The following is a 27,196-nucleotide window of genomic DNA, read 5'->3' as shown; positions in this document are numbered from 1 at the left end:
TGTGAGCACAGGGCCCAGCGTGAGAATTAGGGCGAGAGGGTGAGGGACGAGGGGCAGCTCTCAGCCCACCAGACACGTCCGACCACAGAGCCTGGGCCGGAAGGCTCTGGAGTCCTCCCCAGCGGCGACCCGCAGGAAGGAGGCCGGCAGCCCTCCCTCCTGGCCTGCGCCCCCCTCTCCTGGAGCCAGTGCTGCCAGCTTAGAGGCAAGGTCACCCCCATCCCATGGCCTGCATCAGTGGCCCCCAGAAAAAAGAGCTCTGGGGCCTTGGTGTCCACACGGGGGGAGCGGAGAGACTCAGGTGCAGGGGCTCAGAGGCTGGAGAGAGCACAGTTTGGAGAGCTGATGGGAGGGGGGACTTGACCCTGGGTCTGAATTTCCTCACCTGTTGCCCTTTCCTCCTAAGGACGGTGCCAGTGGAGATGTTAACCACGAGAAAAGGGACTCTCAGGAGGGGTCCCTGCAGGAGGTCTGATCTAAGGGCGTGTGAACAGCTGCCGGGGAGGCGCAGGGGCAACTGGGGTGGGGGCCAGAGGTAATAAATGCTCTTCTCTAAGGAAAGAGGCACCCTCACCCGCAGAAAGTCCCTCTGCAAGATTCAGGTGTGGTTCTGGATGTGCCCACTTCCCAGGGTTGGCAGTTAAGTATCGATATTTGCTGAATGAATGAATGAAACCGCTTGCATCTCTGCGGTTCTCTCCATGCACTAAGAATGCATAAGCCAGACTTCCCTGGCGGCCCAGTGGTTAGGACTCCACGCTTCCACTACAGGGGGCGCTGATTCAATCCCTGGTCAGGGAACTAAGATCCCGCATGCTGCGTGGTGCGGCGCCCCCCCCAAAAAAGCATAAGTCATGGAGAAGCAGGAAAAAAGGGTGAAGGTGGACCTTCGTCCAGGGTGCCTTCTCCAGAGCCCTGGGTGGGGCTAGGTGTCAGCTGGCATGGGGCCTCAGAAGGGCCCTCAAATCCAGCTATGGGGGGCTGGCCGCAGCCTGGGAACCTCCATTGCATCCCCAAGAGTGTTTGGTGGGGCTTCCCGTGGCTGTGACCCAGCAGCGCCATGTGTCAGCAGGGCTGGGGACCTGAGCCAAGCTCAGACCGTGAGTCCCGGCCAGGACTCTCCAGGACCTGTGGCCTAGACCCTGATCAGACCCTGGGTAGTAAGCGTCAAACCCCTCGGGGTGGTCGAGCCTGGCCATGGGTGGAGACAGGCTGCTCTGACGAGTGCCCAGCCTTGGGGCTCGTGGAAGTGGTTGAGGGGGGGAACGTGGGCCTGCGTGTGTAAGCAGGGGCGGGGATGGTGCCCAGCTCTGCCCAGCCCGGCCCCAGGGCCCTCGTCTGTGCTGCAGCTGCCCCCGACCCCGGAGCTTCGTGCTGTGGACTCGGCCCCTCAGCCTTTGCCGCAGGGTGAGGGGTGGGGACTGAGCCATGCCTTTGTCTGGACTCCTGGCTGGCAGCTGGCCGTGTCGGGCTGCCATCCGCCTGCCCTTGGAGGCCCTGCCCCCCAGAGCCTGTCCGTGCTCTGCGCCCTGTGCCCAGCAGCGCCACTGTCACAGCAGGTCAGAGCCCGTGTACATCGGCCCTGTCTCGCCCTCCCTCAGGCCTCCCGTCCCCTGCTGGGCCCCTCTCGCGGTGAACAGGTCGGGTGGCCCTGGTGACAGTGCAGACGAGGCAGGCGGGGCCTGGTGACCCCAGTCCATTCTGCAGACCCCAGGCCTGGGGTTGAGGCTGGGCGGGCCGGGCTGCGGGCAGCGTGCTCCATACACGGGCCAGAGATGCCCTCCCCGTGGATGGAGCAGCTGAGGTCACAGTGTGGGGAGGGTCGTCCGTCTGGGGCAGGGGACGGGGTGGCCGCTGGGCTGGGCATGCTGGGGGCTTCCTTGGGGCTCTGACTCCTGTGCACGAGCCCCCTGTCTGGCTGCTGCCCTGCTCTGCTCGGGGGGTGAGGCTGAGAGGCCGACAGCCCCCTCCCCAGACCCCGTCAGGGTCCCCAAGGCCCAGCGCCGGCCCTGGAACCACGGCCCACCGCCCTCTCTTCCCAGCAAACACACCGCTGCCCCATGCCGCCCTCCCCTGCCAGCCCTCAGGGGTACTCCAGGTCTCCCGACCTTGCCTGTGCTGTTCTGTGCTGGGGTCCAGAGAGCACGAGTGCATTTGTGTGCATGCGTGTGCAGGCGTGTGTGCCACGCACGCACGGTGCGAGCCCCGGGCAAACGCACAGGGCCCTCAGCCTGCATGGGGCCCTGACACCCTGCTTCGGGGGGTCGGAAGGAGGGGCCCACTCTGGGAGCTGCCTCCTGCAGGAGAGGCCAGGCCCCAGAGTTGCACCTCTGTTTACCCCGAGTCCCCCGGGATTCAGGTGGCTCCTTGGGGGGGTGCCTGTATCTGTCAGGAAAATAACGAAAGAGCTGACCGTCTCCGTGCTGGGGCACAGGGTCCAGTTAATGAAGACGTCCCCCGAGTCCTCAAGGAGGAAGGAGGGGGCCTGGGGCAACTCCCAAGGTGTGTCTGTGTGCACGAGTGTCTGCGTGTGTGGTTAAGTACATATGTGTGTGCGTGTGTGTGTGTCTGTGTGCACGTATGTGTATGTGTCTCTGTACATGTGTGTCTCTTGTGTTTTTTAGTGTGTCTGTGTGTGTGTCCATGTGGGCCTGGCTGTGTGTCTATGAGTCTTTGTGTGGGTGTGGGTGTGACCGAGTGCACGTGTGCATACATGTGTGTCAGTGGGTGTGTTTCTGACTTGAGCCAGGGGTAGGGCTCCTGAAGGAAGCTAGGAAGCTGGCACTCGTCCTCCTTCCCACCCTGTAGGGACAGGTCAGGCCATAGAAATGTCCCCTCCCTCCGCGGGTGGCCCTGACTGTAGGACCAGGTCCTGGGCGAGGGCCGGGGTCAAGAGTTGCTCTAGAGTAGCCCCCCCGCCCCCGGCCTGGGTACAAATCTCAGTCACTCGGCTGCACAGGCACACACAGCTAGAAATCACAACACGGAAACAAGGGGGCAGCCCTCAGGCCGGGGGGCGGGGGCGCGGCAAGCTCAGCAGGTGGAGGGGCTGTGGGGCAGCAGGCTGGGGTCCCGGGAGCAGCACCTCTGGGGCCTCGCCCTGGGGGCCGGGGGAGCTTTGCTTGGGAAGCCGTTTGCTTCTCTTAGGACACGCTGGCCAGGTGGTTGTGCTGGAAGACTGGCCTAAGGCCACCAGCAGGAAGTGGCAGCGCTCGTCCGTGACTAAGAACCATGAAGTCCCTGCCCCCGGTCCCTGACCAGAGCCCTGCCTTCTGCAGGGGCACAGCGGGGCCACCTGGGTTCTGCCACGGCCCTGGGTGCTGGTTACCCCAGTGACACCCATGCCCACTTCCCCATGTCCCTGCCAGACCTCAGTTTGGGTCCACCTTTTCCTGGCATTGCATAATCCCCTCACGTTTTCTAAATTTGTTCAGCTGATTCATGCAGAGCTGGAAACGCTCATGTAACAAGTAACGAAGTTCACTGGAAGGTTCTTCAGTAGGAAGCCCTGATGGACAGAAGAAGGGTCCAGAGGCCTGTCCTGATAGGTAGCCATCCTCCCCACATGTGGAGAAGTGGGCATGGAAACCTTGGCTCAACAGGGCATGCATCTGACGGTTCACTGGTGGTGGACCTCCTTCAGGCATGGCTGGATCCAGGAGCCCGACTGCTCCTGTCACAGCCTGTGTCTCCCAGCCCTGCTCTCCTCTCAGGCAGCCACTCCCCTTGGTGTGGTCCCTCCAGGCTGACAGCCCGCAGCTCACAGCCCCGGCAGCAGATGCAGGGGCCCTTGCCCAAGCCCATGTCCTGACTGCTTATCTCAAAGTTGAGGTAGTGATGTCCCAGGTTCCAGTCACGTGTCAGAGGTGGGGTCAGCCTGTGAGTGGGGGTCCCCACAGGAGGATTTGGGGCTGTTCCTAGAAGACAGAGGAGGATGCTGAGCAGAGCCACTGGATGCTCGTCACGGGGGGCCACGCCCGCGCCCTCCAAGGGCCCCACCACCGGGGAACCTGAGGCTCAGAGAGATGCTCCGTTAGCAAGTGGCAGAGCCTGGACTTGAGTGGGGCTGCAGGTTCCTCCCCCACCCCAGCCCACCCCCACCCACCTCTTGCTGGCCTCCAGGGGCGTTCATCGAGCACCTACTACGTGCTGATCGGCTAGCAGCCCAGAAGGCGTGTCGTTCCCGAGGCCGGCGAGTGAGTGGAGGTGCCAGGCCAGCTCTGTCTCCAGGGGTGCCTCGGAGAGGACCAGCCCTGAGGGCCCGAGCCCCGGGCCGTGGGACTCCTGGGCAGACTGCCTTCCCTCGGCGGGGGCAGGGCTGGCCAAGCGCCCAGCACAAGGCCTCTTATCAGCCCCTTTGCCTCTTGCCCAGAACAAACCTGGCCCATTGGCCCAGTCTGCCCCCTACCTGGAGGGGACGGAGCCATCCGGCCGGCTGCATGCGTAGCCTGCGGCCCGGGAAGCGGAGAGGCAGCACCCCGTGGGCCCCGATTCCTGCGCTGACCCCTCCTCAGACGGCTACAGAATTTGTGGGTCCCAGTGCAAGATAAGAATGTGGGCCCCTCCTCAGAAATTAAGAATTGCAAGATGGCAACAGCCGAGCAGTAAACCGAGCGCGGAGCCCCACGCGACTGCAGGCTGCACTCCTGTCCCCGCCACTGTGGCCACCTCTCACCCCCCAAGTAGGACCCTACAGGGCAGACCCCCCCAACCCCGCTGTGACCGCCTGGCACAGATTGCTAGCTGCCCCCTCCTCTCCCCTTCCCTGCCTTCCTCTCCGGGGATGGGATGGGGGGAGCACGCCTATCCTCCAAAAGACCCCAAATGCCAGGATCTCTCTTATGCAAGGACCCCACCCACCCACCGCGGGAGCCAGCTCGCCTCTGCCCAGAATGGAGGTGACGCCGCTGCCGCCAGCCCCTGCCCGCTGGCCCAGACCACTCCCAGGAAGAGGAATGAATCACACTGCTTTGGGCCACCCCCATCCCTGCTCCCTGGGCATGTTTCAACTTTGCCCCTTCCCACCCCCACGCCTGGCAGCTCCTCTGACCGGGCCGGCAGCTCCGACAAGTTAAATTTAACCCAGCCCGAGCTGTCTTCCTCCCGCTCCCACGTGCCCCACTGGTCCCCTGCGCACAAATGCGCCCACACCCCTCCCGCTGCACGTGGGCCCCTGGGAAGGGTGGGGAGAGAAGGACCTGCCTGCCTGGGGGTCCCCTGTGGCCTCCTGAAACCATATGCTTGCTCATGACAGCACCTGGCACCCAGCGCAGGGCCAGCAGGGCAGCAGGTGCTCAGCAGTCAAGGCACAGCCAGGGAGAGAGAAACCAAGCCTTCTGTCCAGGGACAACACTGAGGCTCCCTGCCTGGTACCACACTGGGCACACAGTAGGCACACAGGCTGTGAGCTGAGAGCGCTGCTCTGCATCTGGCACTGCCCCTTCTTTCTGGGCAGCTATTGTGAGCCCACGCCTCACCAGGTGTCTGCATCTCTGGGCCTGCCAGAGGACGCTGGGAGAGGCCTGGGGGCCACAGTCAGGCCTAGCCACACATAATCTTCTTCCCTGGGCCCTCTGTTTTATTCAGGCTGGAAATGCACTCAGCTAAAATGCTACTGTTCCACTGAGAGTGGCATGGGATAAAGTTTTGGCTAGTGAGATGTGAGCAGAAGTGTCTGGTATCTCTTCAGGGACAGATTCTCAAAGGGAGCTGATTCACCTGGTGGGGCAGCACCTCTCAGCACCTCTGCTCTTGTTCTTTCCCTCACTCCTTCTTCCTGGTCAAATATGCATGTGATGGCTGGAGCACCAGCAGCCATCTTGGGTTGTGAGGTGACACTGAGGATGGACGCTAGTATTAGAAGAGTAAAACAATAGGGTAGGAGCTGGATACCCTGCCAACCCTGGACAGCCTGGGCTTGTGCCATGTGAGAAAGAAGGACATTTCTGTTTTGCTGACGCCTGTTATTCTGGGTTTTTTCACGTATGCAGCTCTAACTAATCCTAAAAAGCAGGAAGCTAAGTGGGCCCAAATGTGCCCCCCGGCAAGGTAGGAGGCCACTTCAGAGTCATACAAGACATTCCATAGGGAAAAGAAAAAGTTGTCCAGTTCCAATAAATCCTGGGTCTGCAGCAGGCCCTTCTGTGTCTTGGAGGATCCCACATATACCAGAGTGGGAAGGGCCCTGAGAAGGGGGACACTTCTTGGCTTTGTTTAAACAGCATTCCCAAACCTGCTTGACCGTGGAACCCTTTCCTCTAGAAACACCTAATAGCAGCCAGAAAGGCCTTGGGATTCCATGGCACCTCATTTTGGAAACTCTTCAGAGGGTGATTAGGGCATTTAACTGAGACAATATACCTAAAGGTACTCAGCCCAGGGCTGGGTACACAGTAAGTGCTCAATAAATGCTAGGGCTGCTACTGAAGCTAAAAGCGGGGCCCATGTCAATCTACTCTGAGCATGGAAGTCACCCCACCCCACCCCGGCCCCTCATTCCTGCCTGTTCCGGGGCTGCAGCCCCCGCCCTGCTCTTTCCGCTTCCGTGGGTCAGCTTGCTCCTGTGGTCCCTTCGTGGGGCGGAGTGGTCTCCTGCAGAGGCTAGGGGGCTGGGGGCGGAGCGCTGCTGGGTTGGGTGGGATCCACCCGGGAAGAGTTGGTTTGCAAAGCTGCAGCAGTGAGGAAGGCGCGGGGTAAAAAGTTTATAAGAGGAATACATTTTTTCTCTTTTGGCAGAATTTAATAGGTGCAGATTGCTCAGGTCCCAAAGCCATGAGGAAAAAAAAGAAAAAGCCCTTTGCCGCTGCTATTGATAACTTGTCTCTCTCCATGTGGTGGGTTCAAAACTAAAAATACTCTTCTCCGACGGCAGGGAAGCCGAGCGCTGTCACATTGCAGAGGAGACTTGAAAGCTGTGTGGGGAAGGCTCAGCTTGGGCCACGTGAGGGCCGGGACCCCGCCTCAGTGGCCAGCCACCCTCTGCCCACCCAGGTTGCATCCAAATAGAAGATTCCCCAGCATTCCACAGAAGGGAGCAGGGAAATGTCCTCTCCATGGACCTGGTGGCGGCAGGGAGGGGAGTGAGCCTCAGGCCGGGCCTCCCCAGGGGCAAACGCCAGGCCAGCAACGCCGGGTATCCGGCATCCTTGGATGCCCAGCTCTGCTGCAACTCTGGCCGCACACTGAGATGCAGAGACGCATCCAGGCTCAGAAAGCTGCTGGGGAAGGAGGAGTGAAGCCGGGGAAAGAGCAGTAGGCCGAGGGCAGGGCTGGCACCGCACTGCTGGCCCGCTCTGCAGCGTGACCCTGGGCCAGCTCCTCTGCTCTCTGAGCCTCAGTTTCACCACTGAAGGGCGAGCAATAGTCTCTGCTGTGCCTTCTGATGCGATGGAAGGAAGGAGGGCGGTGCACGTGAACGTGCCTCCTGAGGGCAAAGTGAGGGTACGTGGCTCCCACGCGGCTGGGGCCTCCAGAGCCCAGGATTCCCAGCTTCGCGCCACAGGCTCAGCTGCTGCCCAGGGGGCTTATGGGCCATGATGTCACCTGATTCTGATTCAGAAGGAGTTGGGACAGGGAGGCTCCCGTCATCCTCGCCTGGGGTGGAGGGACGGTCACAGGCAGACATGACTGCCAGGCTGGCCTGATCTGGGTGCAGTTCTGGTGAGGCCAGTCACCCCAAAAGTTATCTACTAGCCCAGCACTTCTCAAACTCTGAGAGCGCACACACGGATGGACCCCTGGGGTCCTGAGCAGACTCTGGGGCCAAGCCAGGCCCGAGTGCTCAGGATGGAGGGGGCACTGCGATGACCTGCCCCCTCCCGACCATGGGGCAGGGATCAGCTGATATCATGGCCATGAGCCGCACATCCCCCTCCACCGGTCCCAGGAACACCTGGGCACCTATTTCAGATGCAGATCCTGGTCCGGGAGGTCTGGGGCAGGGCTCTGCCTTTCTGTCAAGCTCCTGGGCTGTGCCAGGCTGCTGGGTGGCAGGAACGCACTGGGTCTGGGCCACTTCCTCACTGCAGGTCCTGGGTGAGTCACTTCCCCTGCTGAGGCTCAGTTTGCTCATCTGTACAGTGGGAATGACGATACAGAGTATTTATTTGATTGGCGGTTGTAAACATGAAACTGGATGAGGCACGTAAATCATGGGGCACTGGCTAATGTCAGCTGTCATCACCGTTGTCATCATTATTGCCTGGTCCCAAACCCTCTTTGTCTGCTTTTCTGCTCCCATCTTTCATCCCATTCTTGGAGAATTTTGCTGGACTTGGCCTCCTGACCTACTGAAGGTCATGAAAAACGCTCCTGTTTGGTCCCAAGGCACCCTCCTTCCAGCCTCTAACTGAAGGACGATTCCTGCCCAATTCACAGGGACCAGGAAAGAGGAAGCAACAGCTGACCCTCGGAGCCCAGTTTATTGCATCTGGTTAAAGGGGATAAGCCGACATCCCAGCCACGGGACCCATCTGGGATCAGAGCCCACTCCTACCCCTCAGGCCAGGGCAGAGATGGCCGTGCTCAGCCCTCAGTGATCCGTGGGCAGGTGGGAGCCTCATTCATCCCCACCTCTCCTCTGGCCTGAGCTCTCTGATGCTGCACTCACGCCTGGAGTTCATGGCCGAGAGCTGGGCTGGTGCATGGGGCTCAGAGTCTTAAGAGGCTTGTCAGAGTGAGGGGCCTGTGCTGGACTCAGGCCAGGCGCACGAGGGAAGCTGTGGAGCGTCTCCGTGGCAACTGGCCTTGTCCTTGTCCTGGCTTGGGAGACTGCACGCTGCACCCTTCCCTCTCCAGCCGGTGTCAGTTTCTTCAGAGGTAACCATGGCAATGCCTTTGTTTCCGAGGCCTGGCCCCGCCTCCCTCCCGGCTTTTCTCTCCAACAGTGGCTGGGAGAGCTCCTTCTCAGTCCCTGCACGTCTCCGGGCTCCCGCTGACAGTGGGCCCACCAGTGAGCTGGGGCCAGACCCTGGCATGGGGAGGACTGGCTTTCTGGGCCCAGAGATGCAGCCTGGGCCGCAGCCCTGCCGCACGTGCTTCTGCCCCGCTGTTTACAGGAGGCGCCTTCATCTGCACGGGGGCTGCAGAGGCAGCCACAGTCCAGTCCCCCGCACCCCCGCTGGCAATGAGGAAAGGTTCTGAGGAGGGAGTGCAGAGGCCCAACGGGGGCCAGCTTTGTGGAAGACGCAGTGAGGGGCAGGAGCCTCAGAAAGTGCTATATGATCAGGGGTGGTCTATCAGCACTCTTGTGGCTCCAGGGTCCCAGTGATTCTTTGGTACCACCTCGAACCGGCTTAAGCAGAAAGGAAAACGTGGTCACTCACATTACTGAAAAGTCTAGGATAGAGCTTGCTGAGGGTGCAGCTGGTTCCAGGTGACCCAGGGGTATTTGCTCTTGCTTTCCTCTGGGTTGGTTTCATTCCCAGGTGCCCCCTCCCCTCGTGGTGACAAGATGCCCATCAGTAGCCCCAGACTTATCGATACATCTTTCTGTCACCTAGCCCAGCTCTGTGGCGGTCTGTGGGCAGATGGGAGAGACGTTTGACCTCAGCTTTCCCTCTGGCCTGAGCTCTCTGACCCCCCAGCAAAAGTCCCAGGGCTGACCTTCACTGGCCAGGACAGGGTCACCTGCTCACCCCTGAACCACTCGCTGTGACTCTCAGCAGCCAGCCTGATTCATGTTACTCCACCCACCCCAAACCAGACCCAAGATTTAGATGGGATTGGGTGGGAGAAACCTGGTTTGCAAAGGAAAACCTTGGTAGTCATAGGCTCAAAGAGGTTAGTTTACTTGCCCACGGCCACACAGCTGGTAAGGATGCAAGCTCGGGTCTGACTCCAGAGCTTCTGGGCTTAACCATGGCGTCACTACGGCTCAGTAAGAGCCCCCAAAGGTTTTAAACAAGGGAGTGAGCGGTCAGGGATGCAGCCGGAGGGTACACTGGCGCCGGGTTTTGGTGAGTGGTGAAAGGCACGGCACGGAGGGTGGACGGTGGGAAGCCCTGAAAGATGCTTGAGCTGAGGAAGGCATTTTTAGGAGGGTGACTCCCGCCTCCGCCCGTCCCCGGGGGTTGGGAGCGGCAGGCGCAGATGCCTCAGCGCGCCGAGCACCCGCACCCAGGCCACCCGACTCGTTGTTTGTAAACTCAGCTCAGCCAGCCACGCCCCTTCCTCCCACCCGCCCGCCCCTTTCGGGTCAATATCTGCATATCCCCGCCTCTCCCTTCCTTGATTGGTTATCCGAGTCGTCACTCCTCCGCGTGGGCCGGACTCTCGAGGGGCGGAGGGCGGGGCCGCTCCGGCGGCGCTATTAGCATAGTCCCGCCTTCCGGCTCGGCCCTCGGGCCGGGCGCTGATTGGGCGGGCGGCGGCCGACGCGACGGCGCCGGGCGCAGCGAGTGGCGGGCGCCGGCTGTCAGTCGACTGGGCAGCCGGCCGCACTTCCGCCTTGGTGTCAGTGGGTCGCGGGCCTGCGGGGCGGGGGCGGGGCGGGCAGCGGAGCTCGGTCGGCGCTGGAGGGATCGCGGTCCAGGTGAGTGACCCGGCCGGGACCCCGACCCCGCGTCGCCCGGGAACGGCGCCCGGCATCGGGCGGGCGGGCCTGGGCTGCGGGCGGCGGGGAGGCCGGGCCGGGACGAGTGGAGCCGGAGCCCCGTGCCCCCCGCGCGCCGGCCAGGCCCCGACCCCGGCCCCGGCCCGGCCGGCCCCCCGCCGCTCGCCCGCCCGCCCGCCGGCCGCGTCCCGGCCCGGAGGAAACTTGGGAGGAAAGTTGGCGGCCGGCGGCGGGGGCGGCGGGCCTGGGTACCGGGCGGCCGCCCAGACCCCGCGTCGCCGGGCAACTGCGGCCCCGGGGCCGCACTGCCGGACACCGCACCCGGAAGTCGGATGGAGAGCTGGCCCGGGCACCCGCCAGCCCCTCTCAGCGGCAGGGATGAGTCGGAGGGCGCGCTGGGCAGGGGCGCTGGGACGCCCGACTTTCCCTTGTGTCTAAGGTAGCCGGCGCCCGCGGTCAACCAGTCAGGAAGGGCCCAGGGTGAAGAGTCAGTGTCCCCGCTCGCGGTGCAGCCCTCGCCCCGCTCCCCTGCCCGGGCGACCACCTGTGGGTTTGTCTCGACCCTGCAAGGTGTTGTGCTCGTGTCCACCCCTTCCCCTGCTCTTCATTTTGTTTTTGTCAACCTTAGCAGACTGTACCTGCTGGGGAGAGCTCTTTACCTAACACATATGTTAGATCACTTAGATTTGTAATTGATTTTAAAAGCTTCCTTCTGTTTCCAGTTACATTCCAGTAATCAGCAGAATAAATCTTGAGACTTTATAAGCCCAGAACAAGACTGTTGGGTAATCACCAATCAGTCTTCCCGGGTTTTTCTGGGAGAAGCAGCCAGGTGGTGTTACGATGTCCCTGGCCCTCTTGAGTGTGAGGGTCACCTCCCAGGAAGCTGTGTTCCTGTCCCTGGGGTTTTTATCCTGACGGGTCAGTCTAGGACAAGCTCTGGACCGGCAGTCAGCAGCTTTTGCACTAGTCCCTTTTCTGGGGCTGCCCGTGCACATCTGGAGACGTGGTCTCACTCAGTTCAGTTCAACAGACATTTCTGGGATGCCCGCTGCATGCCTGGCTGCAAGCTGTGGGACCTCTCCATCCACTGGAGCTGGAGAGCAGAGGTGTCGTGGGACCCCCCGTCCTCGTGGCTCCTTGCCCTGGTGGCAGAGCGAAGGCCCTTCCTGACTTTGTGCGCTTGGCAGTGTCTTCCCATCTCTCCTGGCCTCAGTTCCTTCCTCTGCGACGTGTGCCGTTTACCTGGCAGGGCCATAAGAGCAGCAGATGAAATGCTTGTCTCCGGCAGTCCCTGGCATGTGGTAGGTGCTCCAAATTGTTCGTTCCCATCCCCCTTGATGAGGACGGGAACGTTATAGGCTGCACTTCCCCCTTGTCCAGCACAGCGCCTGGCAGGGTGCTGTCATTTAGTACACGGATGGCTGAATCTCCTTAGAATTTACCTTTCCCGTTTGCCTCACCTGTCCTTCTGTTAATAACAGCTCTTATCTAAGATGACAGTAATACATGACAAGTGTTGTTCCGGGACTGCTATAAGCACATTATATTCACTTTATTCATGTGGTTTTCACAACAAACTACAAGACTTGTTCTTAGTTCCATTATCCTTTGTCTATTCATGAGGAAGCTGAGGAACAGAGAGGTTAAGTAACTTACTCTAAATCACACAGTAGTTAGTTATGGAGCAGGGATTTGAACCCAGGCAGTCTGGCTCCAGAGTCTACGCCCTTAAATACCTCTCTCTCCTGCCTTTCAAAACCAACATTTTCATTTACAAGGTCCCCTCAGCATTTTTCTGTGGAACATTTAGTTGTGCTGCATTACTGTGTGTCAGAACTTTGTTTCTTGCAGCACACATAACTGATAGATTTTCATTTCGGGTGAGCATGAATGTTTATAAAACCATTTTATTTCTTCTAAAATAAAGTAGTAATTCTCTATCTGGCTATCCAAGATTTTGCTGAAATACCCCACCTGCTGCCCCGTTCCCCGGTTAGTAGGGAAGTCGTTGATGTTCACGGTGTGAAAAGGGCGAGTTGGCGGAGGAGGGGTGATGATGGATAGACACACTGTAAAGCACGAGGTTGTGATTTTGAATTCATTTCTGAGCGAACTTAATGTGGTGAACTTAAAGCCGTAAACCATGTACTTAGGGCTTTCCTTTCTCCTCCCACATGCATTCAGAGGGGTCAGCTCTGGTTTAACATTTTGATGAGCAGTGTTATTTCAGTGTTTGAAAAGTGCCACTTGACCTTCGTCTTAATGCCTCTTATCCGTGCCTTCCAGGAAATGCTAGCAAATGAGTCTTGGATATGTACTTAAAACTAGGTCGACTTTTAAAATCTTGTTATATTCAGCTAATTGCGAAAGTGACAATTCTTTTTTTGGTGGCGAAATTTTGGAAACGTTTTATGTATTCTTATACTATCTTCAAATGATTTCCTTAGTATTCCTGTGAAAAGCCAAGGCCGTATCTTTTCCTAGGAGTTTGGCTCTGGCAGATATAAGGTGTGCAGGGCTTGCATCTGTGAGCGAAAGCTGTGATGATGGTCCTCAGGTGGCTAACGTGTTCCACTTGAGAGTTTAAGAATCTTTCCGGAGGTGGCCTGGGGCTCTCAGGTTTTGACCCCATCGCTGTCTAACTTTGATGGGAGGAAAGTTACTTATCTGCTCTTGCCTCAAGGGTGTTGGCCTGTAAAGTGGGTTATTGCCAGGAATATATGTGAAAATGTAACCTGAGAGGCTCTGGTATTGTAATAGGTGCTGAGTAGACCTTCTGTCCCAGACCTGAGAGCACTGAAATTGACCCCACCCGACACTGACACCGACAAACAAATGCAGTGCAGAAGTGAAGCTAAGGAAATCTTTGGTAGGTAGGTTTGCAGTTCTACTGAAATGAGCTACAGTAACACTTCTAAGTTATGACTATTCAAGTGGGGTTGTCTTATAAAAAGACCCCTGGACCCGTGCAGTTCCTCTCCTGAGGACTCAGGACGGCACGCAGACAGCGGGGCGAGGTTTAATTTCTGAAACTTGGTGCGCTTTAAGGTTGAATGATAGCTTCTTGAGACTGGAAGGAAGTTAGTATTTGAACACTATTGATTATTTACAAATACTTAAATCCTAAGAATTTTTAATATTTTAGGTTCTAGTTTGGCACTTTAAATGCAGTTTCCATGTACAGTGATTAATTTGTGTCTCTGCTGCAGTCAAAGTGTTTTTGCTGATAAATCCCAGGCGATGGCGTTGCAGCCGTATCACACTCTGGCTGGAAGCGTGTGTGGAGTATCGGCCCAGCCCTGCAGCTCCCCTTAACAAACACGTAATGAAATGGTCACTTCGACGTGGCCATGAACTTTGTGGCGCTTATTTCCTTTTCCTTCCAAATTCAGAAAAGAACTCAGGGTCATTGGGCAGAATTTCAAAGCATCACCATCTTTCAGCTGGATCTCCCGGTGGTGCAAATACTGTAATCTCTGCAATGAGCTAAACAGTGGAGGTCAGCCTTCAGAAGGGACTGTGTTTGAGAAACACGGAGGTCTGGAGACTTCTGCCTGATGTTTGTGTGTGTCTTTCTTTGCTTTTTCATTTCATCAGTGGAATTCTTGCAGGATTTCTTTTGAGACACAAACTCCCACGTCAGTGCTGGCTGGCTCGGCCCTGGCCCTGTAGCCTGGGAGCCTGGTGGGAAGGTGCACACTGTTGAGGGTTTACAGGGCCTGGCACTCTCCTGGGCACCAACCCCCCCTACACACACACAGCCTCCCTGTCTGTTCAGGAAGCCTCCGCAGCGCTGGGCGCCGGGGTCACATCAGCAGAGGGAATGGTCTGTGTGGCTTTGGGTTGGGCAGACCTGTCTGACCTCTGAGCTCGTACCTTTACCAGAGGGGCGGGACCACTGGCCTTAACAAGTGCCCAGGGAAGCACCTGTTCCAGGCAGGACGCGGGTTCTTGGGGGAGAGCCTGGCGTGAGGAATGGTCTTGTAGGGAAGTCGTCCTGAATCCAGGTTCTAGGAAAGACGATGGTCGCCATGGGGGCAGGGGAGGCTGTGTGTTTTACTGAACAAACGAAAGGCTGATTGTGAGAAAAGATCAGCTGTGACCTGGCGCCTGTACCACCGTGCTTGGCTGGAAAGTGACTTCCGCTGTCGCTTTAAACCAGGTAAGCATGTGATTTGATGGCCAAACTGTGAAACTTTGAGGGTGAACAGGAGCACCACGATGAATTCTAGCGGTGACAGATGTGAACCGGGGCGCGGGGCGCCCTGTTGGACACGCGAGGGGCGAGAACCAGAGCCATCCTGCCCCGGACTTGGTACCAGTGAGGCACCAGTGCCTGTGTGCTAAAGAAACTTTAACCGTGGGGTGTGTTCTAACACACGAGGGAGAGGGTAGGGGGGTCCCGGGGCGGGGGCGGCTCCAGAGCGCTGCCCTGGGGTCTGTCTCGGAGGTAGGGCGCTGTGGGTTCAGCTCTGAGGCTTCTCACCAGAAAAACCTGCGGAACTCTGTAAAGTGTAGGCTCGAGGCCCAGCCCCGGATCTCCTGGATCCAGGCTTCTAGGCGGGAGGCCCAGGGCCGTGTGTGTGTGTGGTGGGGGGGGGGGGCACACTCCCGTGATTCCAGTGTGGCTGGTGTGCTCGCCAGAGCTTGGGTCCCACCGTGGGGTGCTAACCTGTTTTGCATCAGGGACCCCCTCCTTTGAGAACCGAATGAAGAGTCTGAGTCGTGTTCCTGGGGAAAAATGAACACAAACAGAATTTTGTAATTTTTCGCTTTTTATTTGTTTCTCGTTTTTTGGGGGGGGGGGGGGTTGGTGGTTAGAAATTCGTGGACTTCCCTGACGTTGGTTTAAACACCCACCCCGTTAGTGCTCGGGAAGCATGGTTAGGGGTGACGGGGGCAGGCGCGACGCCGGATGATACATTTCTCAGCAGGGTGAAACCGGCCAGGGGCCGAGCAGGTCCTACTTGGGCGAGAGCTGACGGGAAGGACCTGGAACAGGAGAGGGAAGGAGGCGAAAGGGCGAGGATGTCAAACCGGACCCTGCCCTGTGATGGAGGTGGCACCTGAAGCATCCTGCCCCACTGCGTCCGCGCCCTTGGTCCTCAGCAGAGGTGGCCAAGCCGTGGGGAGGGGCACTTCAGTGGTCTGCCTTCTCCGCGGCTCAGCGCGCTGCCTCTGCTGTGGCTGCCGCTCTTGTGGTTTTCTGTGAACACGGCCCCAGAGGCTATGGACGGGCTCCCTGTTCAGAGCTCTCTCACCCACTGCCCGGGCTGCCTTCAAACCACTCTGCTTTACTCTGGGTTCCAGAATGATGAGGTTGGTTCCGACAAACGCGTCTGCGCCCAAGAACATCCATTCATCTCATGCAGTGCTTGTTTGCCGTGCCCTGTGCTGGGCTGTAAAAGCGTTTTCCTCGACGCGCGCTACGTCTTCGGTGCTCACTGCTGCATAGGAAGCAGTTGCTTCGGGGCGGGGGCGCGGCACGGGACTGGAGGGACTCTGTTGAGGGCGAGGGTGTGGGTGGGCTCCAGGCTCCTGCCGAGTCCCAGCCGGAAGTGTGGCTCCTGTGGCCGCTCCTGGGGCCGGGCTGGTTGCCCTGTGCCTGCCCTTCAAGGCCTCCCGGTTGGGGTGGAGTAGGGTAAACAGTGCGCGATGAATGCAGTTGTTTACACAGCAGGGAGGTTCCTTTACCTTCCTCAGGTCTGGAAACTTCCCGCTTCTTGCCTGAACCCCTGAGCGCGTCGGCCAGTCCGTGTGCTGACTGTAACCTGCTGGCCGGCGTGGATGAGACGGGAGGCCTTGTGGGGCCAGGCTGCCCCGGCCCCCCACGCTGGCACCCACCCTCAGGGAAGAAGCTTTAGGTTCCCTGAAGCATCAGGCAGCTGATTTTGTGATGAAGATCACGCAGCCCTGCAGAAGGCCGGTGCTGTTAAAGCTACACAGACAGAAAACACACGTTGACTGGTTTCGCCCTCAGAATGGCGCTCTGAAGGAGCCTCGTGCACACCTGGGCTGAACCGGCTTCTGCTCGAGCATCAGGAGCCGGCATCCAAAAGGCCACTCGATTCCTCCCTGTGGTCACCGAGACACGTGTGCGCGGGCGCTCTGCGGAGGATGGCCACCCTTTCAAGAGGCTTTGCTGGAATAGAGTGGGGCATTTATTTGATTCCACCCCTAAGCTTTTACAGCCACAGGATTGTGAAGGCCTGATCTTTCTGCAGCAGCTAGCAAAATGCACATTCAGTGAGTACAAGGTGAGAAAGCCAGGGTGGCTTTGGGAATAAGGATACAGGGCAGGCTTGGCCTGATGCCCTTCTCTGCGCTCCATCCGTGGCTGGCTGTGGAAGGCTGTGGAGACCGGGCCAGCCCTGCTGCCGCCGCCTGGACATGTGCACGGAGGCCAAGCACTGCCGGCTCCGCCTGCCGCCTCCTTCCCACGCTCCTCCCTCTGCCTGGTGGGGCCACTGGAGCTTCCTAGGGCCCCCGTGGTGTGCCAGCCCAGTGAGGCCCTAGAGCGCTCTGTCCAGGATGGACGCCACCTGCCAGGTGGGCCGTTGAAGTGGAAGAAATTCAGCCGGGTCGCATCACAGAGAAAGAAACGTTGGCTTCCTCTCCACGTGGTTCAAGTGCTCAAGGTCACCCGCGGCCAGTGGCCACTGCCCTGGGCAGAGCAGATCCGAGCGTTTCCAGCACAGCCAGAGGTTCTGCAACGCGGCTCTGGAATCTGTAGAGGTTGAGTGTTTGTTTCCAGTAAGTTTTGTTCTTTTACAAAAGAAAGAAAGTGGGCACAGTGGCATGGTGGGCGTGACTAGGACAGGGGTCGTTAGGCATCCAGGGGGGCTTCCTTTGCAAAGTGGGCATCTCAAAACTGGAACACTGAAACAGTCAGTGACTGTGGAGGTGGTGTGGCCAGGCAGCACCGTCCACCCTCAGTGGCACTGCCCCGTGGAGAGGGTGAGGCCTCCTGGAGGCCCCAGGGCTGCTGGCGGCCCCGGGCCTCGAGCCTGTCTCGGGCCGGCCGGGTTGGGAGAGCCTCCGCAGGCCGGCGCGGTCCTCAGGGTGTGTTCCCATCACCTAGCAGCCTCGGCTTCACTTCTCCCAGCTTAATTTTCCCATCCCCATCCTTCAGTTCTTAATTCCTCCTGATAATAAGTGTGTCCATTGCGTGTTAAACTCTGTGGTTTTCACGCTCAGAAGTGACACTGGTTCCACGTTCTTGGTGGGCACCCCAGCCTGCGCGCTCTGGTAGCATTACGCGTCACCATAGCATCTTTCTGGGGTCTGACAGGCCAGCCTCAGGCGGCGTGGCCGGGTTGGTCCCTGCCCTAGGCCGCTCCCTGGGAGGAGAGGCCCGTGGGGAGGCGCCAGTGCCTTTGGTTTGTTCTGTCACTGGCCCGTGGCACGCCGCTGCTGTCTGCACTGTGCACGGGCCCGTCTGCTTCTGGGACGGGTTTGGCCTTGACCTTAAGAGCTGTGGGGCAGTGAGAGCCTTACGGATGGACCGTGCTCTTGAAGGCTGCTGCTTGCTCGCTTCTGTTTCTGACTCGTTCATGATGGAAACCCAGTTTTCTGCATACGGTGGGTTGAGCAAGTGTCCGGTTAGTGAAGCTTGCCCCTTGGCTGAGGCCCTGGCCGTGTCTCACCTGCAGTTCTTTGGGGGCACCTGCTCTGTGACCGCCCTCTGAGTGTGACCTCTGTGGGGGAAGGGGGTGGGACCAGGCTTCGTGGGGTCTTCTCTGCAGGTCTCCTGGCCAGTTCTTCCGCGCCCTGTTCCTCAGGTTCCAAACCCGCCTCCCGCCCTGAGCCACTGCCCTCATAGCTCTGCAGCTCCCTGATCTCACTCGGCCAGTTGCCTTTCCTGGTGGAAATGGGCTGCAAAGTTTATGCTGCATTACATTGAACCGTTAGAAGGAGAAACATACCCTGAGGTTGGAGTGTTGGATGGGGTTTGGGCCCTTCTTAGCGAGAGTCTGTCATTTGAGAATCTATCAAAGTTCCCAGTGGAACTTTTCCTTTCCAGAGTACTGCTGCGTAAGCTTGGCACACAGAGCGTGGAGCTCTGTGCATAATTGTTCATTTCTTGTTTGTCCTACTTACTAATGTATTTTTTTCCAATTTAAAAAATTGGGGACTTCCTTGGTGGCGCAGTGGTTAAGAATCCGCCTGCCAATGCAGGGGACACGGGTTCGATACCTGGTCCAGGAAGATCCCACTTGCCACAGGGCAACTAAGCCTGTGCACCACAACTACTGAGCCTGCGCTGTAGAGCCCGCGAGCCACAACTCCTGAAGCCCATGTGCCTAGAGCCCGTGCTCCACAACAAGAGAAGCCACCGCAAGGAGAAGCCTGCGCACTGCAACGAAGAGCGGCCCCCGCTCGCCGCAACTAGAGGAAGCCCGCGCGCAGCAACGAAGACCCAACGCAGCCAAAAATAAATAAATAAATAAAGATAAAATAAAGTGAGAAAATATATTTTTTAAAAAATTGTGGTAAAATACACATAGCATAAAAATTACCATCTTGACCATGTTTAAGTGTGCAGTTCAGTGGTTGTATATACAGCCATCACCACTGTCCATCCCCCTCGCTCCTTTCATCTTGTAAAAGGGAAACCCTTTACCCATTAAACACCAAGTCCCCACCCCCTCCCCCAGCCCCTGACAACCACCTTCTACTTTCTGCCTCTATGAATTTGACTCCTCCAGGGACCTCAGATAAGTGGAATCACACAATATTTGTCTTTCTGTGTCTGGCTTATCTCACTGGTCAAAATGCCCTCAAGGTTCGTCTATGCTGTAGCATAGTACAGGATTTCCTTCCTTTTTAAGGCTGAATAATATTCTACTGTATGTCTAGACCACATTTTGCTTATCCTTTTGTTTGTGGATGGACACTTGGGTTGCTTCCATGTTTTAGCTATTGCGAATAATGCTGCTGTGAACTTTGGTGTGCAAATATCCCTTCGAGACCTTGCTTTCAATTCTTTTGGGTATATACCCAGAAGTGGAATTGCTGGATCACATGGTAATTCTGTTTTTAATTTTTTGAGGAACTGCCCTACCGTTTCCCACAGCAGCTGTACCATTTTACATTCTTACCAGCAGTGCACAACGGTTCCTGTTTCTACATATCCTCACCAAGACTTGTTATTTTCTGTGGTTTTTTTTTTTTGATAGTAGCCATCCTAATGGGTGTGAGATTGTATCTCATTATAGCTTTGATTTGCATTTCCATGATGTTTAGTGAGTTGAGCATCTTTTCATGTGCTTATTGGCCATTTGTATATATGTTCTTTGGTGAAATGTCTATTCAAGTCTTTTGCCCATTTTTGAATCAGCTCGTTTGTTTTTTGTTATTGAGTGTTAGGAGTTCTCTATATATTCAGGATACTAATCTGTTGTCAGATGTATGATTTACGAATATTTTCTCCCATTCTGGGGTTGCCTCTGTACTCTGTTGATAGTGTCTGACGCACAGATTTTTAAATTTTTCATAAAGTCCAGTTTGTCTAATTTTTCTTTAATTGCCTCTGCCTTTGGTGTCTTATCCAAGAAATCATTGCCAAATCCAAAGTTGTAAAGGTTTTGCCATATGTTTTCCTCTAAGAGTTTTTTAGTTTTAGATCTTACATTTAGGTCCTTGATCCATTTAGAGTTAATTTTTCTATATGGTGTAAGATAGGGTCCCACTTCATTCTTTTGCATGTGGATATCCAGATTCCCAGCACCATTTGTTGAAGACACAGCCCTTTCCTACTTGAATGGTCTTGGCACACCTGTCACAAATCACTTGATGGTATATGTGAGGGTTTATTTCTGGGCTCCCTCTTCTTTTCCATTGGTCTTTGTGCCAGTACCACATTGTTTTGATTACTGTAGTTTTGCAGTAAGTTTTGAAATCAGGAAGTGTGAGTCTTCCGGCTTTGTTCTCCTTTCTTCAAGATTGTTTTGGCTATTCAGGGTCGAGATTCCATATGAATTTTAGAATGGATTTTTCTGTCTCTGCAGAAAACACCATTGGGGTTTGATAGGGGTTTTATTGAATCTGTAGATTGCTTTTTGTAGTACTGACATCTTTTTTTTCTTTTTTTTTTAATTGGAGTACAGTTGCTTTACAATGCTGTGTTAGTTTCTGCTGTGCAACGAAGTGAATGAATCAGCTATATGTATACATATATCCCCTCCCTCTTGGGCATCCCTCCCACCCCCCATCCCACCCATCTAGGTTGTCACAGAGCACCGAGCTGAGTTCCCTGTGCTATATAGCAGGTTCCCACTAGCTATCCGTTTTACACAGGGTAGTGTGTGTATTGCAATCCTAATCTCCCAGTTAGTCCCACCCCCGCTCCCATGTCCACACGTCCATTTTCTACGTCTGTGTCTCTATTCCTGCCCTGCAAATAGGCTCATCTGTACCGCTTTTCTAGATTCCACGTATATGTGTTAATATCCGATATTTGTTTTTTTCTTTCTGACTTACTTCACTCTGTATGACAGACTCTGGGTCCATCCATATCTCTACAAATGACCCAGTTTTGTTCCTTTTTTATGGCTGAGTAAGTGTTGACATCTTAATATTCAGTCTTCCAGGCCACATGGGATGTGTTTCCATTTGCTTATGTCTTTAATTTCTTTTGGTAGTGTTTTCTAGCTTTCATTGTACAGTCTTTAACCTCCTTGGTTAATTCCTAAGTACTTTATTGTTTTAGATGGTAGTGTAAATGGAATTGTTTTTGTTTTTATTTTTTAGAAAATGAGGTATTTTTTAAAAATTAATTAATTTATTTGACTGTGTTGGGTCTTCACTGCTGTGCATGCACTTTCTCTAGTTGTGGCGAGCGGGGGCCACTCTTCGTTGTGGTGTGCGGGCTTCTCATTGTGGTGGCTTCTCTTGTTGCGGAGCATGGGCTCTAGGCACGCAGGCTTCAGTAGTTGTGGCTCGCGGGCTCTAGAGCGCAGGCTCAGTAGTTGTGGCACACGGGCTTAGTTGTTCCGCAGCATGTAGGATCTTCCCGGACCAGGGCTCAAACCCATGTCCCCTGCATTGGCAGGCGGATTCTTAACCATTGTGCCACCAGGAAAGTCCTTATTTATTTTTTTTTGTAATTTTATTTATTTATTTATTTATTTATTTATTTATTTATTTATTTATTTATGGCTGTGTTGGGTCTTCGTTTCTGTGCGAGGGCTTTCTCTAGTTGCGGCAAGCGGGGGCCACTCATCATCACGGTGCGCGGGCCTCTCACTGTCGCGGCCTCTCTTGTTGCGGAGTACAGGCTCCAGACGCGCAGGCTCAGCAATTGTGGCTCACGGGCCTAGTTGCTCCGCGGCATGTGGGATCTTCCCAGACGAGGGCTCGAACCCGTGTCCCCTGCATTGGCAGGCAGATTCTCAACCACTGTGCCACCAGGAAAGTCCTTATTTTTTTAATGTAAGTGATGGTAGCTATAAATTTTCCCCTTAGCACTGCTGTCACTGCATCCCGTAAATTTTGGTGTGTTGTGTTTTTATTTTCATTTGTTTCTAAAGATTTCCTAATTTCACTTGTAACTTTTTTCTTTGATCTATTGGTTTTTTAAGAGAATTTTTTGTTTTGTTTTGTTTTGGCCGTGCCGTGAGGCTTACGGGATCTTAGTTCCCTGACTGGGGATTGAACCTGGGCCCCCGGGAGTGAAAGCCCGAGTCCTAACCACTGGACCACCAGGGAATTCCCAAGAGAATGTTACTTAGTTTCCAGAATTTTGTGAATTTTCCATTTTTCCTTCTGTTACGGATTTTTTAAAAATTAATTTTTATTGCAGTATGGTTGCTTTACAATGTTGTATTTAGCCTACGCTGCATAAGAAAATGATTCAGCTATGCACATACAGATATCCCCTCCCTTTTGGACTTCGCTCCCATTTAGGTTACCACAGTGCATTAGGTAGAGTTCCCGGTGCTACACAGTATGTTCCCATCAGTTGTCTATTTTATACATAGTACCTGTTACTGATTTCTAACTCATTCTCTTATGGTCAGAGAAGATGCTTTGTATATCTGTCATTTAAAATCTCTTGAGAAGTAATCTGTGGCCTAACATATGGTCTATCCTGGAGAACGTCCCATGTGTACTTGAGAAGAAGGTGTGTTCTGTTGTTGGGTGGAGTTCTGGATACGTCTGTTAGATCTAGTTGGTTGATTGTGTTGTTCAAGTCCTCTGTTTCTTTATTTATCTTCTATCTGGTTGATGCTTGCTAATGTATTTTTAAATTACTAAATAAAATTTATATTATTTTGAACAATTTAAATTCAGAATTGATATTTAACCACAAAAGTAGCTTCAGAATCTTCACATTATTGGTGAGCTTTTCTTTCTTTGTGAAGATCACATCTAGGTTGCCTCGCCCATTTTTTATTGAGAAAGAGAAGCAAACGCGCAATTCGAGTCTCTAGTGAGTTGACGGTGGAGATTAACCCCCAGGTCCCTTAGCCGGTCACTTATTCCTCAGTGGCTGGGTCTGCTTTTCTAAGAAAATGTAAAGGTGGGTTTGTAAGACTTGAATGCAGATCTTCATGTACGTGGCGGTGGACCCTGCGTTTGGAGCCGGGTCCTGGGAGCTCGGGGCAGCGGGGTCGGAGTGGGCGCCTTGAAGAGAGCTGGGGGGCCCTGTGGGGGGCCAGGCACCTTGTGCGGACCTGGCAGCGGCGGGGCGCCCTGGCTGGTGTCCCCTGAAGAGGCCGGGAGGGAGCGCTTGCTGCGGGGCTGGAGGAGGGGCCCCGGAGGCCAGCAAAGATGTCCAGCACAAGCTTATTTTTCTGTGTTTTTCTCTAGAGTTAGAAAAGGAAGCAGCTGACCAGGAAGAGCTGATTTTAAAAAAGAAAGCCCTTTCCTGAAGCACTGTCTTCATGGATCGTTCTCTGAGGGCACAACAGACGCGCTGGAAAAGAGGCTTCGGCTCCCACCCACCCTGCGGTCCCCTCCACAGGGGTGTGGCCGGATGGGGGCGGGGCCCACAGGGTCAGAGGCCACTCAGCGGGGTGCGGACCGGCGGGTCCTGCAGCAGCAAGGCTTCTGAGGGGGGGTCAGGTGGGGGGCAGACTGAGGGGGAGTGAGGATGCCCTGCCCTCTCTGCCCCCAGGGTGCCCCCCACCCGGGAGAGGCCCTCTCCTCCAGGCCTGGCCTCCTCACCGCCCTCTCGTGTGGCTTGATTCTCCGTAGCAGTGCCTAGTTTCCACTGGGCAAAACGAAGAAGATACCATGTGTGTGAATCGCCTGCACACTGGGTGGGAGTAACTCTCCACCATGCACACGCGAGCAAGTCCGATGGCTGCTGTGAGGCTTTTGGCCTTGACCTTGTGGAGCCTCCCCAGACGGGGCTCCGGTGCTTGGTGACGGTCGGACCGCGTGGTCCTGTAGCAGGGTTGCAGGGACTGCAGCTGTGTCACGGTCCCAGCTGTCGGCCCAGCCTGTGACTTCAGTGTTTGTCCAACTGGACATCTTACACCCTTATTTTAAAGACTTTCCATAAGTTTGGATTGATTTACTTTTTTTTTTTTTTTTTTTTTTTTTTTATTTATTTATTTTTAGCTGTGTTGGGTCTTCGTTTCTGTGCGAGGGCTTTCTCCAGTTGCGGCAAGCGGGTGCCATTCTTCATCGCGGTGCGCGGGCCTCTCACTATCGCGGCCTCTCTTGTTGCGGAGCACGGGCTCCAGACGCGCAGGCTCAGTAGTTGTGGCTCACGGGCCTAGTCGCTCCGTGGCATATGGGATCTTCCCAGACCAGGGCTCGAACCCGTGTCCCCTGCATTGGCAGGCAGACTCTCAACCACTGCGCCACCAGGGAAGCCCCTGATTTACTTTTAACATTAGGACTTTTGTTACAAGTGAGGAAGCATATAAAAAAGGAAAATACCACAGCTTTCAACATGCCTTTTATTATGGGAGATTTTATTTTATTTTATTTTTTAATAACAAAGGATGTAGTCTTTTATTATTCTTTAAAAAATTTTTTTAAAGATTTAATTTTATTTATTTTTGACCGCGTTGGGTCTTCGTTGCTGCACGCGGGCTTTCTCTAGTTGCGGCGAGCGGGGGCTACTCTTTGTTGCAGTGCACGGGCTTCTCATCGCACTGGCTTCTCTTGTTGCGGAGCACGGGCTCTAGGCACGAGGGCTTCAGTAGTTGTGTCTCGCGGGCTCTAGAGGCTCAGTAGTTGTGGCGCACAGGCTTAGTAGCTCCGCGGCATGTGGGATCTTCCTGGACCAGGGATCAAAACCTGTGTTGCCTGCATTGGCAGGCGGCTCCCTATCCACTGTGCCACCAGGGAAGTCCCGGGAGATTTTAAATGTACAGAGAAGCAGACAGAATAGCGCAGTGGTCCCCTGTGAGCCCATTTCTAGCCTCAGCAGTTTACCAGTTCCTGGCCCATCTTGTCCCATTAATCACCCTGCCCACTCCTCCCAAGTCATTTTGAAGAAAATCCCAGACATGCTATCATTTCATCTGTACATATTTCAGTGTGTAGCTCTAAAAGATAAGGCCTCTTTTTTTTTTATTTATTTTTTTAATTTTTTAAAATATTTCAGCTTACTTTTTTTTTTTTTTTAAACTTTGGGTTTATTTATTTTATTTATTTATTTATTTATGGCTGTGTTGGGTCTTCGTTTCTGTGCGAGGGCTTTCTCTAGTTGTGGCGAGCGGAGGCCACTCTTCATCGCGGTGCGCGGGCCTCTCACTATCGCGGCCTCTCTTGTTGCGGAGCACAGGCTCCAGACGCGCAGGCTCAGTAGTTGTGGCTCACGGGCCTAGTTGCTCCGCGGCATGTGGGATCCTCCCAGACCAGGGCTCGAACCCGTGTCCCTTGCATTGGCAAGCAGATTCTCAACCACTGCGCCACCAGGGAAGCCCCCGATAAGGCCTCTTCTTAAAATAGATTTAAAAATTTTTTTTTGTTTTTTGGCCGTGCCACACAGCATATGGGATCTTAGTTCCCTGACCAGGGATCAAACCTGCATCCTCTGCATTGGAAGCACGGAGTCTTAACCACTGGACCGCCGGGGAAGTCCCGATGCTCTTTTTAAAAAATGCAATTATGACACCTGTGCCTTTTTGTAAAGTATCATTTTTGTGGTATAATTGACATACAGTTAAGTTGCACATATTTAAAGTGTACAGTGAGTTTTGACCTATGTCTACACCCATGAAACTGTCACCTCAGTCGAGATAGCAGAGTATCCCTTCACCTGTCATTCTCTTTTTCCTTTGTGACTTATTGGTTGAAGAAGCTGGGCTTTGCCCTGTAGACTTTCCCAGAGTCTGGCTTTTGCCCACTGTGTCCCCATGGTGGAGGTTAGCATGTTCCTCTGTGCTCTGCGCTCCTTCAGTTGATAGTTACAGTTGGAGGAGGGCCGGGGTTTGGCTTGCTTTTCTTGACAGGACCCCTTCAGAGGAGTCACACAGCACATCTGGGTCTGTGACAGCACAGCTGTGGGTGGTCAGTGACCAGACGTGGGAATTCGTCAGGGTTGTGCACGGCGACGCCACACACCCGGAGTCCTTCCTGGATCGGCAGGAACGCCTCTAAAAAGTGGGGCAGAGAGGGACTTCCCTGGCCCGGTGGTTAAGAATCCTCCTTCCAATGCAGGGGACGTGGGTTCGATCCCTGATCGGGGAACTAAGATCCCACATGCCGAGGGGCAACTAAGCCAGCGTGCCACAACTACTGAGCCGGAGCGCTCTAGAGCCCGCGCCACAACTAGAGAGCCCACTTGCCACAATGAAAGATCCCACATGCGCAACTAAGACCCGATGCAGCCAAATAAATCAATAACTAAAGTGGGACGGGGAGTCTGTGCAGGAAGGCAGCTGAAAGGCTTGACGCTTCCCTGTCGTGTCCTGGTTTTCAAAAGACTGTGTTGGCATCATCCATCCAGTGGTGACCAGTTAATTTCTTTTTCAGCATCTCTGTGAACTCGGGGACTTAAATGTATGGAATGTGTTCCATCCGTCTGGCTGTTCACGGGGCTCACATTGTCCCGTTGTCGCAGTGGGAACCTCTGTAGGTTCGACTGAGCCTTTTGACCTGACCCCAGTAGTCCTGCCAGCTTCCTGCTGCCTCTAGAGGGACCCGAGTCCTGGACTGAGCCATTTCTCCTCCAGGGAACACTGGTTCCTTTTAGTGGCTTCTAGAGGTCAAATATATTGCAGGATGTTGTATATGGGACCTGTCATATCAGAGAGGAATCAGAAGCATTAACAGCTTCTCTAATTTGCCAAAGAAAACCCAACCATCAACTACTAAGTGAGGCTTTGAATGGGTGTTTCCAGGAGCTGCACAGGTGTCCGGTTCTGCTGGCTGGTTGGGAGGTTGGGAAAGGAAAAGGAAACTCTGGAAGAGCCTTTTGGGGAAGGAAGAGCGGAACGACCTAATGCCAGTTTGTTGCATGATGTAGACGCTCACACGTGCTCAGGATGGAGCCCAGAGATGAGCGCTTTGGAGGTGTCACCAAGCTCCGGGTGGCCACTCCAAGGACAGAGGATGCATCCCCCCTTGGGACCACTGTTCCTTCACTGCTCTCAGAACTGGAGGAGAGCTCTTGGTCCCGTCGCTACCTGGCTCACACAATTAAATATGGGTCTTTGCTTATTTTCATAAGAAGTC

The 27,196-nt window shown here is 55.0% G+C and overlaps 1 protein-coding gene across 4 annotated transcripts in view; it reads left to right on the top strand.

The window, feature by feature from the left end:
* The first annotated feature begins 10,463 nt into the window (after nucleotides 1-10,463).
* Nucleotides 10,464-27,196, top strand: part of OSBPL2 (oxysterol binding protein like 2) — a 42,019-nt gene continuing 25,286 nt past the window's right edge. For all 4 annotated transcript variants that reach the window (XM_059896983.1, XM_059896982.1, XM_059896981.1 and 1 more), the window contains exon 1: nucleotides 10,464-10,531. The gene's annotated coding sequence lies outside the window, so the exon portion shown is untranslated. The remainder of the gene's footprint in view (nucleotides 10,532-27,196) is intronic.

This window comes from Balaenoptera ricei, chromosome 15 (genome assembly GCF_028023285.1).
Source record: "Balaenoptera ricei isolate mBalRic1 chromosome 15, mBalRic1.hap2, whole genome shotgun sequence".
NCBI lineage: Eukaryota > Metazoa > Chordata > Mammalia > Artiodactyla > Balaenopteridae > Balaenoptera > Balaenoptera ricei.
This window is presented reverse-complemented; position numbering and strand designations above follow the sequence as displayed.